This window comes from Pipistrellus kuhlii, unplaced genomic scaffold, assembly GCF_014108245.1.
Source record: "Pipistrellus kuhlii isolate mPipKuh1 unplaced genomic scaffold, mPipKuh1.p scaffold_m20_p_3, whole genome shotgun sequence".
In the NCBI taxonomy this organism is placed as follows: domain Eukaryota; kingdom Metazoa; phylum Chordata; class Mammalia; order Chiroptera; family Vespertilionidae; genus Pipistrellus; species Pipistrellus kuhlii.
In genome coordinates this window covers 56,716,221-56,732,616 of record NW_023425529.1, presented here as the reverse complement: position 1 = coordinate 56,732,616, position 16,396 = coordinate 56,716,221, and positions in this window count along the sequence as shown.

Here is a 16,396-nt window from a genome sequence, read left to right as displayed (position 1 = left end):
CTTTACATTTCCTGGAATAATTCCACCTTCCTGTTACGGTTTGGTAAGCAGAAGGCGGTCCTTGGAAAGGCATTAATACAAATGTCACTGTGCACATCACTCTCCCCCAAAGCAACAGCAGCCTGTCCAAATGCCAAAGTGTTTTGATGAGAAGGAAATTGGTGAGGAGATGCTGGAGATAGAAGCCTAGCGTTTCTTTTTCCTGGTCATACTGCAGACAGCTTACTGCCTTGGCAGCCCTCCAACTCTGCTTCCTCTTCCGAAAAGTCTAGGTGCCCAGACGCTGAGCCGTGCTGCTGCTCGTTCAGAGCATGCATGCACTCAGCTTTGAAGGGGACAGCCATAGACAGCACACAGGATGGGGAATCCTGGGCAGCTGCAGTGCAAACACAGGCTTTTCAGTGAGGAAACCATGTTGTGAGAGGTGCTTGTGGCTGGAGGTTTAACTTTAAATCTGTCCCAGCTCACTGGCCAAAAGGTTTTATTCTCCCTAACCTCCATCTATGGTAGATCTACAAAAGTCTGCTTTAAAATGAAAATGTCTACCCTAGCTGGTTTGGCTCAGTGGATAGAGAGTCAGCCTGTGGACCAAAGGGCCCCAGGTTCAATTTTGGTCAAGGACACATACCTGGGGTTGTGGGCTGGATCCCCAGCAGGGGATGTGCAGGTAGCAACTAATCAGTGATTCTCTCTCATCATTGATGTTTCTCTCTCTCCCTCTCCCTTCCTCTCTGAAATCTGAAATAATTATATATATAAAATAATTATATATATAATTTATATATATATAATAATTATATATATAAAATAATTATATATATAATTTATATATAATAATTATATATATAATTTATATATAAATTATATATATAAATTATATATATATATAATTATATATATATGATTTTTTTAAAGAAACTGTCTGCCTGATCCACCTATATACCGTTTGAGGAAGGTATGCTAATGATCTTTATAGTATGCTGTACTATTCTATTCCTCTTGCCTTCTACTTTCTCTGCCCGGGAGAAACCACCATCATCATGGCCAAGTCCAACTCTCTCTCCAAGATTCAGAACATATCCCTTTATTTAGCAAATATGGCTTACGCACCCACATTGTGTGCCATCATTGAATTATCAGTCTGCCAGGGAAGATGACAGTGTAAAAAGTAATATGTGCACAGTCCAGGAGTGTATCTACTATGGGAAGTCTCTTCATTTGGGGGGTGAGGATCACAGAAGAATGTCACCTCCTCCCCAAATCCTTCGTGTCTTTCCCCAGTCACCATTAATGCTCCATTCCCATGTCTTCTCAGAGGCACATATCCTGTCAGCTCACTGCATGGTCTTTCTAAATGATGCCACCTCCTCCCTTGCCATCCCCGCCATTCATCAAGAGGGCTTCAAGGTCATGGACTATCCTATTAATCAAGTACCTGGTAAATGTTCAATGGCTGAAATAAATCAATCTCTACCAAAGCAACTGTTGTCTACCTGACCCCATAAATCTCTGTTTGGGCAATCTCAGAAGTGACAGAATATTTTACTATTTGGAACAGGAACATGCAGATAAGTATGACTGAGCAGGTGAGCAAAAGCTGAATTCGGTAGCTCAGGCAGGGGTGAATGAGCCGAGTCAATGAGGTGAGTGGAAGAGGGCAGTGAGGGTCTTGAGCAGCTGCTGAATCAGAGGGTAAACCAGCCAGCAGCAAGGCCTGGGACAGAGGCCAGTCCAAGGCAAATTTCACCCAGGTATTTCTAAATCATTGACATCTGAGCCACTAAAAATATGCAGAAGTTATTTTTATACCAGAAAGATATTTGAAGTGTTATTATTCTTTGTGCAGAATGCCAAATGCTACATACTGACAGTAATTAGCCAACTCAGTGCAGTAATGCAATGATCATTTGAGAGTGCCCTAATACAGTGCTTCTCAGGTGTTAAAGTGTATACCAATTACGTAAGTATCGTGATAAAGCTCAGATTCTGATATAGCAGAAATTCTGTATCTGAAATAAGTTTCCAGGATAGTTCTATAAGTCCACAGACCTCACTTTGAGTAGCCAGTTCTAAAAGAAACTATGAAGAACAGATGTGAACTTGACAAAATACACTATTACATACTTTATAATTTATTTAAAAATTTCTAGCCGAAACTGGTTTGGCTCAGTGGATAGAGCGTCGGCCTACAAACTGAAAGGTCCCAGGTTCGATTCCGGTCAAGGGCATGTACCTTGGTTGCAGACACATCCCAAGTGGGGGGTGTGCAGGAGGCAGCTGATCAATGTTTCTCTCTCATCGATGTTTCTAACTCTCTGTCCCTATCCCTTCCTCTCTGTAAAAAGTCAATAAAACATATTTTAAAAAAATTTTTATAGGCAGAACCGGTTTGGCTTAGTGGATAGAGTGTCAGCTTGGGGACTGAAGGGTCCCAGGTTCGACTCCGGTCAAGGGCATGTTCCTTGGTTGCGGGCATATCCCCAATAGGGGGTGTGCAAGAGGCAGTTGATCAATGGCTCTCTCTCATTGATGTTTCTAACTCTCTGTCTCTCTCCCTTCCTCTCTGTACAAAATCAATAAAATATATATTTTTTAAAATTTTCCTAATTATGAAATTAATACATGGTCATTATGGTGAGTTTAGAAACTGTTAAGTGTACAAGGAAAAATATTAAATCACCTTTAATCTCATCATCCAGAGGTAACATATATAAACATTTTATGTGTTTTCTTCTAATCTTTTTGTTTCTTTGTTTTCACATCATACTCTCCACAATTTTTTTATCTTGATTATTTTTAAATTGTGAGTGTTTTACATGCTGTTCTATTATTTGAAAACATATTTTAGCTCTGGCCAAGCATCTCAGTTTATTAGAGCATCATCCCCATACTCCAAAGTTTGATTCCCAAATAAGACACAAGAAGCAACCAATGAATGAATAAATAAATGGAATAACAAATATCTCTAATCTCACTCTCAAGATCAATATAAAAAACTAGAAGCATGCCATGCACTCTTCTAGTCACTAAGTGCACAGCTTTTAAATAAAGAGTCTCTGCCCTTGTTTGTTTTTTAATATTTTTTATTGATTTTCTTACAGAAAGGAAAGGAGAGAGATAATTAGAAACATCGATGAGAGAGAAACATCAATCAGTTGCCTCCTGCACACTCCCTACTAGGTACATGCCCTTGACTGGAATCCAACCCAGGAACCTTGAGTTTGCAGGCTGATGCTTTATCCACTGAGCCAAACCAGTCAGGACTCTGCCCTTGTTTTTTGTGTGTTTTGTTTGTTTGTTTGTTTGTTTGTTTTTTACTGCAAGAAAACAACAAACATACTCTGATAATAAATAAGATTGAATGGATAAAATTCTCATTTTAAATGACTAAATTACATTCTATTTTATGGAAGATTATTATCTGTTTAACCAATTTTTTTCTTCAGATATTCAGATTATTTCCTTTCATATTCAGAATACACACACACACACACACACACACACACACACACACTAGGGGCCCAGTACACAAATTTGTGCACCTTGAAAGGAACTGTGGGCCACAAGGCTGTGGTGGGCACAGAGGTGGGTCTTGGCCCATCCTCTGCACCCCTGCCCAGCCTCTCCCACTATAGCCCCCAGTCCTTTGTCTACCTGCAGCCCTGCTCCCACCACTGCCGCTCCTACAAACTGATGCCACAGAGCAATTGGGGCCAGTGCCAGGAGCCAGCAGTGTGTGTGAGTGCTGGTGGGACCATGGCACATGGGAGCAAAGAATTTTCAGTTACCACCAGAGGCTTGCCCTGATGACAGTGATCATTGTCCCACTTTGGTCTGGCACCCCCCACTCACCTGCTTCACCATCCCGTTGAGGCAGACACCTGCCATGTTCTGCATGTGCCCCCTGGTGGTCAGTGCATGTCATAGTGACTGGTTGTTCAGTTGTTCCACCTTTCTGTCTATTTGCATATAAGGGTTTTATATATATAAATATATATAAAATGAACCTTGTGGAAAATTTTTGCAGCTCAATTTTTGTAATCCTGATTTCCTTTAGCTAAATTTCTATAAATGGAATTTCTGGGTCATTGACTGTGTACAATTTTTAAGCTTTAATACATATTATCAGTATAATGGAAATGTACCATACATATTCTTACAAGCAAACCAGAGAAGGGTGCACACATATTTTCTAGAATTAGTTATTTATTTTTATATTTGTCAAGTTATTTTAGTCTAATTTCCCTTTATACTAGCGGTGTCGAACTCAATCAGAGAAGGGGCCAAAATCTAAAATCCAGCCTAAATCGCGGGCCGAATGGTTTACTGAACAGTCATAAACTGTCATTGTGATGGAAACGCAGTGGAGTGCAGTGATGACAGCGCGGTGCGGGCCACATTGCAAGGCCTGGAGGGACAGATTTGGCCCGCGGGCCTTGTGTTTGACACATGTGCTTTATACCAATGAGGTTAAGCATTTTCACATGTAGATATCTTATTTTGTAAATTGTCTATTTTCTCTGCCTATTTTGCCTCTTGAGTATTTGTCTTTTCCTCCTGTTAATTTGTAACTGTGTTTTATATATTGAATATATTAGCCCCTTGCTATACATTTTGCAAATGTATTTTTCTAGTTTATTATTTGTCTTTTAATTTTGTTTTATTTTTTCAGTCTGTGTTATTTAGAAGTATGTTGTTTAATACCCACCTACTTGGGGATTTTACTGTTATCTTTCTGTTATTGATTTCTAGTTTAATCCCATTGTGATTTGAGACAAGGCATTGCATATTTACACTTTTTGAAATCTGTTAAGGTGCATTTAATGGACCAGAATGACATCTATCTTGGTGAATGTTCTGTGTGAGTTTGAGAAAAATGTGTATTGTGCTGTTGTTCGATGAAGTAGTCAATAGATGTCTATTAAATCCAGTTGATTGATGGTGCTGTTGAGTCCAACTAAGTCTTACTGGTTTTCTGCCTGCTGGATCTGTCCAATCTGGTATTGGGGTGCTGGAGTCTCCAACTATGAATATGAATTTGTCTATCTCTCCTTGCAGATTTGGCTTCACATAGTTTAACACATTTTTATTAGGCACATAAACATTAAGGATTATTGTATTCTTAGAGAATTGACCCTTCATCATTATGTAATACCCTTCTTTATCACTGATAAATTTCCTTACTTTGAAATATACTCTCTAAAATTAATATAGCTAGCCTGGCTGGAATGACTCATTAGTTGAGCATGAACCTATGAACTAGAATGTCACGATTTGATTCCTGGTCAGGACACATGCCTAGGTTGTGGGCTCAAACCCCCCCCCCCCATAGGGGGTATGGAGGAGGCAGCTGATCAATGATTCTCTCTCATCACTGATGTTCCTGTCTCTCTCCCCTCTCCCTTCCTCTCTCTGAAATCAATAAAAAAGATATTAATTTTTTAAAAAAATTAATTTTTAAAATAAATTATGATAAATATTCTTGCTTTCTTTTGATTAGTGTGATCCTGGTATATATTTTTCTTTATCCACTTACTTTTTATATATATGTGTTTTGAGTCTGACTTTATTGGGGGAAAATTGTTAGTCACTATTGTTTCAAATACTTCTGTTCCTTTCCCTCTTTTCTTTCTGATATTCCCATTATGCATTTGTTTCATCTTCTGTAGTTGTCCCGTAGTCCTTGAATATTATGGGGAGGTGTTGTTTTTTTCCAGTCTTTGTTCTCCTGGCTTTTAAGTTTAGGAGGTTTCAGTTCACCTCAAGTTGTCTTAAGCTCAGAGATTCTTTCCTCAGATGAGTCCCATCTACTAATAAGCCCATCGAAGTCATTCTTCATTTCTGTTACTGTGTATTTGGTTCTTTTTCATTCTTTCTTAGGATTTCCCTCTCTGCTTACCTTGCCCATCTCTTCTTGCATGCTGGATACTCTACCCTTTAGACTCCTAACATATGAATCACAGTTGTTTCAAATCCCCTGTCTGGTAATTGAACATCCCTGCCTTGTCTGGTCCTGGTGTTTGCTCTGTCTCTTCAAGTTGTACTTTTTGCCTTCTGTTATGTCTTGTGAATTTTTCTTGCTAGTGAGCATGATGGACCAGATCGATTGAACCGCTGTAAGCAGGCCTGTAACAAAGTAGCTGTGCGGGGAGGGAATGCTCTGCAGCCCTGGGGTGAGGTCTCAGTCTCAGTGAGCCTGTGCCTCTGGACTGTGAGTGTCACATGTGCTTCTTCGTTTCTCTCCCCCTCAGGTAGGACAGGATGGCTAGATGGAGCTCAAGTTCAGTGTTTCCTTTCCCCCAGGCCAGTTAGGCTCTGATAATGCCCAGCAGGTGAGGCCCTGGGCAATTAGTTTCCCTGGGGGCAGTTCTTATTAAGAACAGAGTGCTTGTGTCTTTCAAAATGGCTCTTTCTGCCTGGCCTGGCCATCATGGCTCATTGAATCAGGAGGACACAGTTCGATTCCTGGTCAGGACACATGCCTGAGTTGTGGCTCCATTCCCAGTAGGGGCGTGAAGGAGGCAGCCGATCAACGATTCTCTCTCAGCATTGATGTTTCTATCTCTCTCTGCCTCTCCCTTCCTCTCTGAAATCAATAAAAAGAAGAAAATTTTTCAAATGTCTCTGTCTCTTCACCCTGTTGGAAGCATGGGCTTCATCTCCCATATTTACTGTGACAGCCTGGTTGAGCTCCCAGAGGAAAATCTCACAAAACTGTGGGGGCTCCCATGACTGAGCCCCAGGGTTCTGCCTCTCAGAGGCAAACTCACTGAGGAGCCTCAAGCTCTATTCCTGCCCTGGCACTGGCTCCCTCAAGTTCCAGCTCTGGAGTCTCTGTTCCCTCAAGTTCTGCCTCCCTGTGTGTTAGCCTGGCTGTTTGCTCAGTCTTGGCAGCCTCAGTTTTCCCTGTGTCTGTGTCCTTCCCTCTCTTAGGGACACAGGATAAGTTGATTTTTCAGTTCAAGTTTTTAGATGTTTGGACAGAGTGGTGACCTCTCAGATGTGGCACCAGAAACTGAAAGTCTCTGTTTCTGTTTTGTGTGGGGTTTCCTTGTGGGTTTTTTTTAAACCCTATATAGGTTTTTAACTTTAAGGAAGTCATCGCTATTAATCTTGTTCCCCGTGAATTTGGTATTTGTTTTTATATTTGGAATAGCCTTGCCAAACAAGCAGATGAGGAAAATATGAATCCATGTTTCTTTCTGGTTTCGTAAAAGCCTCTTATGTTCCGTGTCTATGGGAAGGTTGGAAGGCGATGTTGATGTTGCAAAGAAGCTCCCCCTGGCCTGTGGAACGGCTGCCCTAAAACTGAGCTGTGCAACGGGCTTCTCGCCAGAGAACCAGGAGCAGGAAAACACTGAAGGTTGGCATCTTCCATGATAACAATGAGTTTCTCTTTGTTCTATTCGGAGGGACCCTTCTGCAAAGTATATGATGGAGTCTCTCTCCTACCTTCGTAAGTAAGATAGACAGAATAGCACCCCCTCCTGAAAGATGCCCACATTCTAATGCACAGAATTTGGGAATATATTACTCTCATGGCAAAAGGGACTTTGCTGATGTGTTTACATTAAAAATCTTGATAGAGGAAGATTCTTACATTGGGCCCAAAGTATCCCAAAGGTCCTTATAAGAAAGGTACAAACAGCTCAAAATACGGTAAGAGAGAGAAGGAAATGCACCATGTAAACAGAGGTCAGAGAGAGAGAGAAATGGGGAGACGCTGTGCTGCTAACTGTGAAGATGGAGCAAAGGGCCAGGAACCAAACCTGCATGTGGCCTCCGGGCGCTGGCACGTCAGGAGATGGATTCTCCCCTAGCGTTTCTGAAAGGAGTGCTGCCCTGCTGATGCCTTGATTTTGGACTTCTGGCCCCCAGAGCTGGGAGATAACACATTCGTGTTGTTTAAACCACTGAGTCTATGGTAATATGTTACAGCAGCCACAGCAAATGAATACAGGATTGTGAGAGCACAAGTCAAGTGCAAGCCAAATCCCTGCAATGGCTCTTGACTACTGTTGCTTCCCAGCCTGTGTTCAATTTCATTGGCTACTGCCAGGACCATAAGATTGATTCTACCATCAGTGCATGGTCTCAGAGCACTTATATCTTCATATATATATATATATATATATATATATATATATATATATCATTGAGTTTTTACAGAGAGGAAGAGAGCGGGATAGAAAGCTAGAAACATCAATGAGAGAGAAACATAGATCAGCTGCCTCTTGCACACCCCCTACTGGGGATGTGCCCGCAACCAAGGTACATGCCTTTGACCGGAATTGAACCCGGGACCTTTCAGTCCTCAGGCCGACGCTCTATCCACTGAGCCAAACCAGTTTCGGCAGAGCACTGATATCTTACCCAGAAAGAGTTGGTTGGAGTCATTTGCCTAAAAGTAAAAGGGAGGACATGTAGGCTTTTACATTTCCTTTCATTAACCCAGGACATCCCTATGAGTTCTTAGAGAATTTCATTCTGATTAGTTTCTAATAGGAAGAAAAATCACACTATCTTTTAAAACTATTGTGAGGATGAAATAACAAAATACATACATGGGTAGCCCTTAAAACATTGCCCAGCACATAGGAAGCTTTCAGTAGATGTTTGCCATTGTTATTTGTATTGGGGTTCTTCAGAGAAACAGAACCAAGAGAAAGTGTATATATATTATATAGAGAGAGACTTATTTTAAGGAATTGGCTCACACAATTGTGGGGTCTGGCAAATCTGAAATCTGCAGGGCCAGCTACCAGGCTGAAACCCAGGGGAGAATTGTTGTTGTGGTTTCAAGTTCAAAGGCAGCCTGGAGGCAGAATTCTTTGTCCCTCCAGGACCATAGTCTTCTTCTCCTAAAGCCTTCTTCTCTTGCCTTCTACTGATTAGGTGAGTATAAGGAGTAATCTGTTTACTTTTAATATATATTACTGGTTTAAATGTTAATCACATCTAATATATCTTCACAGCAATATCAAAACTGGTGCTTGACCAAATATCTTAGCACCAGCCTAGCCAAGTTGACACACACAATTAACTATCACCCTGTTATTTGTTTCCTATCTTATTTCAATGGCTAAAACTTTCAGGAAAATAATAAAAGTAATACCAGACATCCTCATCTTTTTCCTAATTCTAATGGACAAGCTCTTCTGTGTATTAAGTATTTCTAGTAAGTACTACAAAGGAACTATTCTCTATTACCATGCTAGTATATTTTAAATCATTAATGGGTACCATCTGCTAAGATGATTATGTAATTTTTCTCTCCTGACTTTTTTTGAAATGTTTTATTTATAGATTTCCTATTAATACACCATTCCTTGCATTCCTATGGTAAACCTTACTTGGTCACATTGTAGTTTTCTCTTCAGAGGCTGCTGGGTTTAATTTCTTAGTATTGCAGTTCATTTTAAACTTGTATCCCAGAGTCAATGTTGGTTGTGTCTGAAGCATTTTGGTTTTCATTGTTTTGGGGCAAGGGTCAGTTTTTGTGATCTTTGTTAAAACTTGGTATTGTACCTTAAGTCTTGCTCAGTTCATAAGTGAATTGTAAGAATTCCATGATTCTCTGTGCCATGTGATGATGCATAAAGCATGAGAATAATTGTGTTCTTAGTGGCAAAATATACACACTATCTTATCACAAATGTAATTTGGTTTCTCTTTCCTTTGTAAATTCCCCTTTCAAGGACTCAATATTAACATTATATCAACTCAATATTATGGTAAACATCAATTCAATAGTATGCTTAAATACATATATATTTTGTTTTCCTTATTTTAAAAAAGGATATTTCTTTTTATTCTGTCTTTAGGATCGCCTACCTACTTTCTGTAACTCTGTAAACTTTCAACTAGGGAAAAAAAAAAAAAAAAAAAAAGTCCCTAGCATGAATAGCCAGCTGTTGTTCAGAAGAGGTAGCCACTAGAGCCCCAGTGTCTTGCTTTAGGAATCAATAGTATATTCTTTGATTTAGTCATAATTTTTCATTTCAGAAGCATCTCTTTTGAGGGGCTACTATACTGTGACCAGCATTGGCCAACATGGTTTATCCTTCATGTGGTTTCCTACAAAATAAACTCAAATAAACAAAAGTATGAAACATGTGTGGCCATTTCTGGCTAACAAGGAAAGCCAGGGTTTGGCCTGGGTGCTCTTAACAAGGACAGCACAGAGCTCCGGGCTTTCCTTCAGGGGCTGAGCTGCCACTGAGGGCTCTGGGTAGCTGCTGTTTCAAAGTGAGGCCTGCAGTTGGAACAGTAAATTCTGAGTCAGAATTTAAAAGCCTGCCTGCCGCACTGCGTGCTGCCCTTCACAGCAGATGGCCGAGACGCTGATCCACACTGCTCCAGACGACAGAGGCCGAGAGCCAACCGCAATCCTGGGCCAGCGTGCACCGAGGCCAGGTTTTACACTTAATCTCCTTTAGATTTAACTCTTGCTTTGCTTTCTGTCACCCAACTGAAAGTTATTTCATGATCCAGCATCGTCCAACTAGTATTCTGGGGAACACTGGTGACCCACAAATGTAATAGGTATTCCAAGAGTTTAAAAAACAAACAGATTTCAAATAAATTTAAGAAAAGCTAGGTTAAACAAAATTCAACTGATTTCTTGGCTGCACGACCCCAACAGAGCCTTTAGTATATTGACGTTCTCTGTGACTCCAAAACTTTTTTTTTTCTTCTCGCAGCATACCTACTAACGTTTTCAAGTACACTACTATTGGGTAGAATATATATATTTTGGGGAACATTTTAAGTCATTCATTATTATTATTGCCTACACTTAGTGTTTAATAGGCATTGAGTACTGAGCTGGGAGATTTTCATGCTGTATCTCACTTAATCCTTGCAATATTTCTAGGAGGCGGATGTTGTCTCCATTGCATAGTGATGTAGAGGGGTTAAGGAACTGGCCCACAAGGACAGCACCGATGAATTGCAAACACCAATTTGCATGCAGGTCTGTCTGATTCCAAAGCCCATGTATTGTACTTAACCAACGGGCTACATTTGTTACAGCAGTGCTGTGCTTTGAAATAATTACCTCATAAAATACAGCCATGTGTAACATAATGACATTTGGGTCAACAATGGACTGTATATACAATGGTTATCCCATAAAATCATAATGAAGCTGAAAAATTCCTGTCATCTGGTGTCTTTGTGGCAGCGCCCTACCTTTGTAGGTCAATGCATTGCTCACATGTTTGTGGTGATGCTGGTGTAAACACACCTACTGAGCTGCCTGTCATATAAAAGTAGCCCATACCGTCATGTACAGCAGTTCACACGCGATAATGATCATAAATGACTGTTGGGAGAAAGCCCCAAAAGTCTAAATTCAGGGTTGATTTAGAAGAACTGACACTTAGCCTTTTTCAAATCCATAAGAGCTCTAATGGGAGAAATGTACATACATGAGCAAAGCAGCTGCTTGTTCCCAGTGCTGGCTGGGAAGAAATCTACGCCCTCCCAGGAGGTTAATAGTAAAACCACATGGTGGGTAGATACAGAGACCACAGAAAGAACAATGCATTTCTAAGTTAACAGATAATACTGGGCAGTTTTCCACACTCTATACTTTCATTAACCTCCTTCCTGGGGGCATGGCATTTATCTTTGAGGGGCATTTGGTTTTCTGGGTAGTCAGCCAAGCCTGAGGCCAATGAGAATTAAACAATCCAAGAGGGTTAAACAGAGAGTCCAACATTTCCCAGATGCCTTTGCTGATGGAAACATCCTGCATCTCTAGGCTAGTTCCCTACAACGACTATGCTACTGGTTTATGTATTTCCTATGCTATACTTTTCATCGTCATGTACAACGTACTCTTTCTACTCATAAAAGAAGTTTGCTGTAAAACAGTGTGCCTTGTTACACCAGCAGTGGCCTATGCCTCTCCTGTTTTGTGCATCTCTTGATTGCATCCTTTTCTCCTGTGGCTGATTGAATCTTGTGTTGTTATGCAGGCGTCTTCAAACTACGGCCCGCGGCCACATGCGGCCCGCAGAGGAGTCTGATCCGGCCCGCCAGGTTTTTTGGGCAGTGAGCGCAGCCGAGGTGTTACAGTAGGAATTAGTAGTTCATGTTCCGGCCCTCCAGCTCTCTGAGGGACCGTGATCTGGCCCCCACTTTAAAAAGTTTGAGGACGCCTGTAAGCGGTATAACCTTGTAGCCTCAGAGCAATAGGCTATACCCTATAGTCTAAGTGTTATGTAGGCTATGCCATCCAGGTTTGTGTAAGTGCGCTCTGTGATCACATAACAATGAACTCACCTAATGACACATTCTCAGAACAATGTATCTCCATCATTTAGCAGCGCATTACATTGCCAAAAAATATTCCCCATGCTCTGAGAACTACCATATTCTTTCACGCCCTGAGAGCCAGCCTGGTAGACACTTCTGTCAGTGTGGACACCATGCCGCAGCCACTCTGGACCAATGAGAGCTAAATAGAGCATGTGGTAAGGTGTGTTGTTTTCTTCCTAGGGCCTCTCTGTCTGACATCTACGTGTATCTGTGTTTTCCGATATTTTCTATCTGTCTTAGGTGACCCTGCTAGCAGTTTTCTTAGAACCACTGCTGTAGAGCCGAAGATCATTGGAAAACACAGATATTTATATTATGGTTTATTAACAGTAGCAAAATAATTTTATGGTTGGGGTTCACCACAACATGAGGAATTGTATTAAAGGGTCATGGCATTAAAAAGGTTGAGAACCACTGCACTAGTAGCTTAAAATAACTAAATTTGTTATTTATTATGAGTTTATCAATTGGCTGGGCAGTTCTGATGATTTGGGCTTGATACAACTGATGTTAACTGGGCATATGGTCCATGTAGCCCCTCGTTTTCTTAAAGGCTAGTTTGGTTTATTCTCAAGGTAATTGCAGGCATTGAAGAGAGGAAAGAAAGCAGACTTCAATGTATATGCACCTTTCACAAGCCAGTAAAATTCTACCTAATTGAGTGTTATGTTTGAGTTACCTATTGAACAACTAACGACAAATATCAATGAACAAATGAACATATAAATCTATATTTGAGGAACAGGTCAAGGCAGATAGAGATTTGGAGGCCACAGACATATAGAGTCTATTTAAAGCCATGCAACTGGATAAAAATCACCTTTGGGAGGAATGTATAAAAAGAGTAGAGAAGAGGGTCAAGTACTGAATATTAGGAAACTCTAATATTTAGAGGTGAGCAGCGGAAAGAAGAGACCAAAATGGACTCAGAGTAATCAACAAAGTAGAGAAAACCAAGAGAATGTAGAATTATGGAAGCCCAAAGGGAAAAGAATGGATCTCAAGAGAGAAGAATAGTTGGGTTGTGTTGTCTTGTTCTGAGAAGTCATACATTTGCAGAGTTGCATCTGTTCCAGAACCAACACCCTCACCCTCTAAGGCCGCAGATTATTGAACTTGCTTTCCCTCTGTCTCATATCTCCAGGCCATGCTCTCTTTGCCTTGTGGCTTCACCTATACTGCAACCTCCACCAAAACACTCCTCCTCCATCACCCCTCTCCAACTGCTGTTTCTTCAGATTTTGCCGAGAGGCCCCTTCCATATACCTCCAAAGAACCTTGCACTTCCCAATCATATTAGTTAGCTTTCACTGCCGTAGCAGAGTGCCAGGGTTCATGATTCAGCATCTAGAAGGATTCAGGAATATAGAGAAGGTGCTGTGTATAAATTAAATAAGAGTCCAGAGATGAAACATAATTTTGGAAGGCATTATGTGGAGCCAGAGAAGACTTAGATAAAGGAACTAAGTTTTCCTATCTTAGGACCCCTTGCTTTTTATTAACACTAATTTTCCTAAGGCAAAGTGGATATACTTCAAAGGCCAGGGCTTGTATACAGAAGCATTGTCAAATGCCTATGGCTGTTCAGGTGTTTGGCCAGGAGGAGGCAATAACATGTACATTGAAATGTCCTCAGCTGTCTGGGATTAAGCAATCAATTTATGCATCCTTTTCAGGTTTGGGGAAAAGCCCTCAGCCATCTCCAGATGATTCAGCCCTACTGACATGCTGGAATTGGCTTCTGGCAGCAGAGTACTGTGGACTGGGAGGCTCAAACAACGGAAGTTTATTTTCCTCACAATTCTGGAAGGCTAGAAGTCCAATATAAAAGTGCCGTCGTAGAGGCCTCTCTCCTTGGCTTACAGATAGCTACCTTCTTGCTGTGTCTTCACATGGCCTATTCTCTGTGCAGTCTCTTCTTATAAGGGAACCAGTCCTATCGGATTAGGGCCCTACCCTTATAACCTCATTTATCTTTAATTAACTCCTTAAAGACTCTATCTCAATACAGTCACTTTGGGGGTTAGGGTTTCAGCACAAAATTCAGGGGAGCACAATTCAGTCCATCAAAGCATGTATTGGATGATAACTTCTCTATTCCCCATTTGACTATAAGTTCTCTGAGAACAAGCCTAGGCAATGTGTATATATATTTTTTCTGTTATCTTCAGCATGTAACACAGTGCCTAAAGGTGCTAAAAAAATTTTTTAAAATAAAAATGGGGAAAAAAACACTTACAAATAAATGAGAACTTTAATGCTGGGTCTATGTCTGCTGTGCCATCTGACTAACCCTCATAGTTAGGAAGTATGTATCCCATCTGGAAATCCTCCCAGGAGTATCCCATTTTCCAATGGTCAGTAAAATCTCACCCATTTGAAATAAATGAAAGGAAGCTTCTTGTAAGTTAGTGAGAAATTACAGAATTTTGAAAGATGTTTTGATGCTTTCAAGTAATCCATAAAAATTATGTAATAGCTGAGCTACTGCTTTGTAATCTGTCCACTAATTGTTTGCCTTCAAACAAAAATGTTAAAAATAGTTTAAAATGTGATGAAAGTCCTTTCATACGTAAGTGTTGCAATCATCCTGAAAATGAGTTGATAGTATCTCGTTGTCAAGCGAATTCTACTTGCTGCACACAGATAGGGCAATGGTAACGAAATTTAATTCAGCCTCCAGAAAACACTGGCCCCTGTTGGGATTCTGAAGGCCTTACATTTTAGGAAGGTTGAAAAGGGGGTTGGGAAGGGGCTCCGAATTGCATTATTTTAAAACTCAGCATCGTTGCTACGTAATTTCAAAATAACAAGTTTGACTTGCAGGTATTGAAATACTATATTTAAAAATAGGAAGTCAGCAACAGCATATATATATATATTCTTCGCCTTCCTCCCTGAAGATTACGCACACAGATTTTTTTAAAGATACGAAATGATTTGGAAATACGGAGAGGGAAGAACTAGCTTTTTTTTTTAGGCATTTCCTTTCTAGGTTTTCCTAAACTCTCAAAATGTGTTAGGAAGAAGAAAAAAAAAAAACCTCTCTTAACTTCCCAACTGTTCCGAGATGTTAACCCTTCGAGGGCGCCTTTTTTCCTCTTTTTAAACAGAGCGTGTTTAGGGGAACACTGACTTGGGATGTGATTGCCTAGTGCCAGGCAGAGCCTCTCCGTACAGAAGAGCGAGCGGCGCTCAGCTCCCCGTGGGTGCCAGCGTCCTCTGTGGCTGGATTAAGTGGCCATTATCGTGGTGGTTGCCCAGTGAGGCTTGGCGACATGTGACAAACAAGCTGACTCGCAGCCGTGCTGGCACAGACGGTACAAACAATTACGCAAGAAAAGACACACCCTGGCCTGTTCCTCTTCCAACCCTGGGCGAGCAGTGTCCAACAGAAAAATAATTTGGGGAGGCAGCACAGACAATAGCTCTGGCTTCAAGAATCATTGCAAGAAGCCAATCTCCTAAACAATGGTATAGTGTAACAGTGTAACAGAGAAGGGACTGATGCTGGGAAAGAGTTAGTAAACATAGATAATTATTTCATTTGAGCATGATCAGAAGCACTATTACTTACCCCTTTTACCTCTGGACATAAATGCAGACTTGTGTATATTTCCTATTATGTCAGTGAGTTCTTATGATATTATAGAGAGGAACTGAACCATATGGCCCAGAGATTTGAAGAGGTCTCCTAGAATCAGTAATACCCAAAAAGAAATCAATAACACCCCAAGGTAATAATACTCATTACACACGTGTGCCATGGGCTAGGGTGGGTGTGGCCTCTTTCTTCAGCTTTATTGATAACTAGAGGGCCAGTGCACTAGACTTGTGCACAGGTAGGGTCCCAATACCTGGCTAGTGATCAGGGCCAACCTGTGGGGTGACCCACAGAGCGATCAGGGGAGGGGAGGGGATCCCCATTGGTGCCCACCTTGGCTGGGCTGGGCCTGCAGGCTGGGGGCAGTTCCTGCATTGAGCGACTGCGTCTTGGTGGTCAATGTGTGTCATGGCGACTGGTTATTCTGCCATTCAGTCTATTTGCATATTAGGCTTTTATTAGATA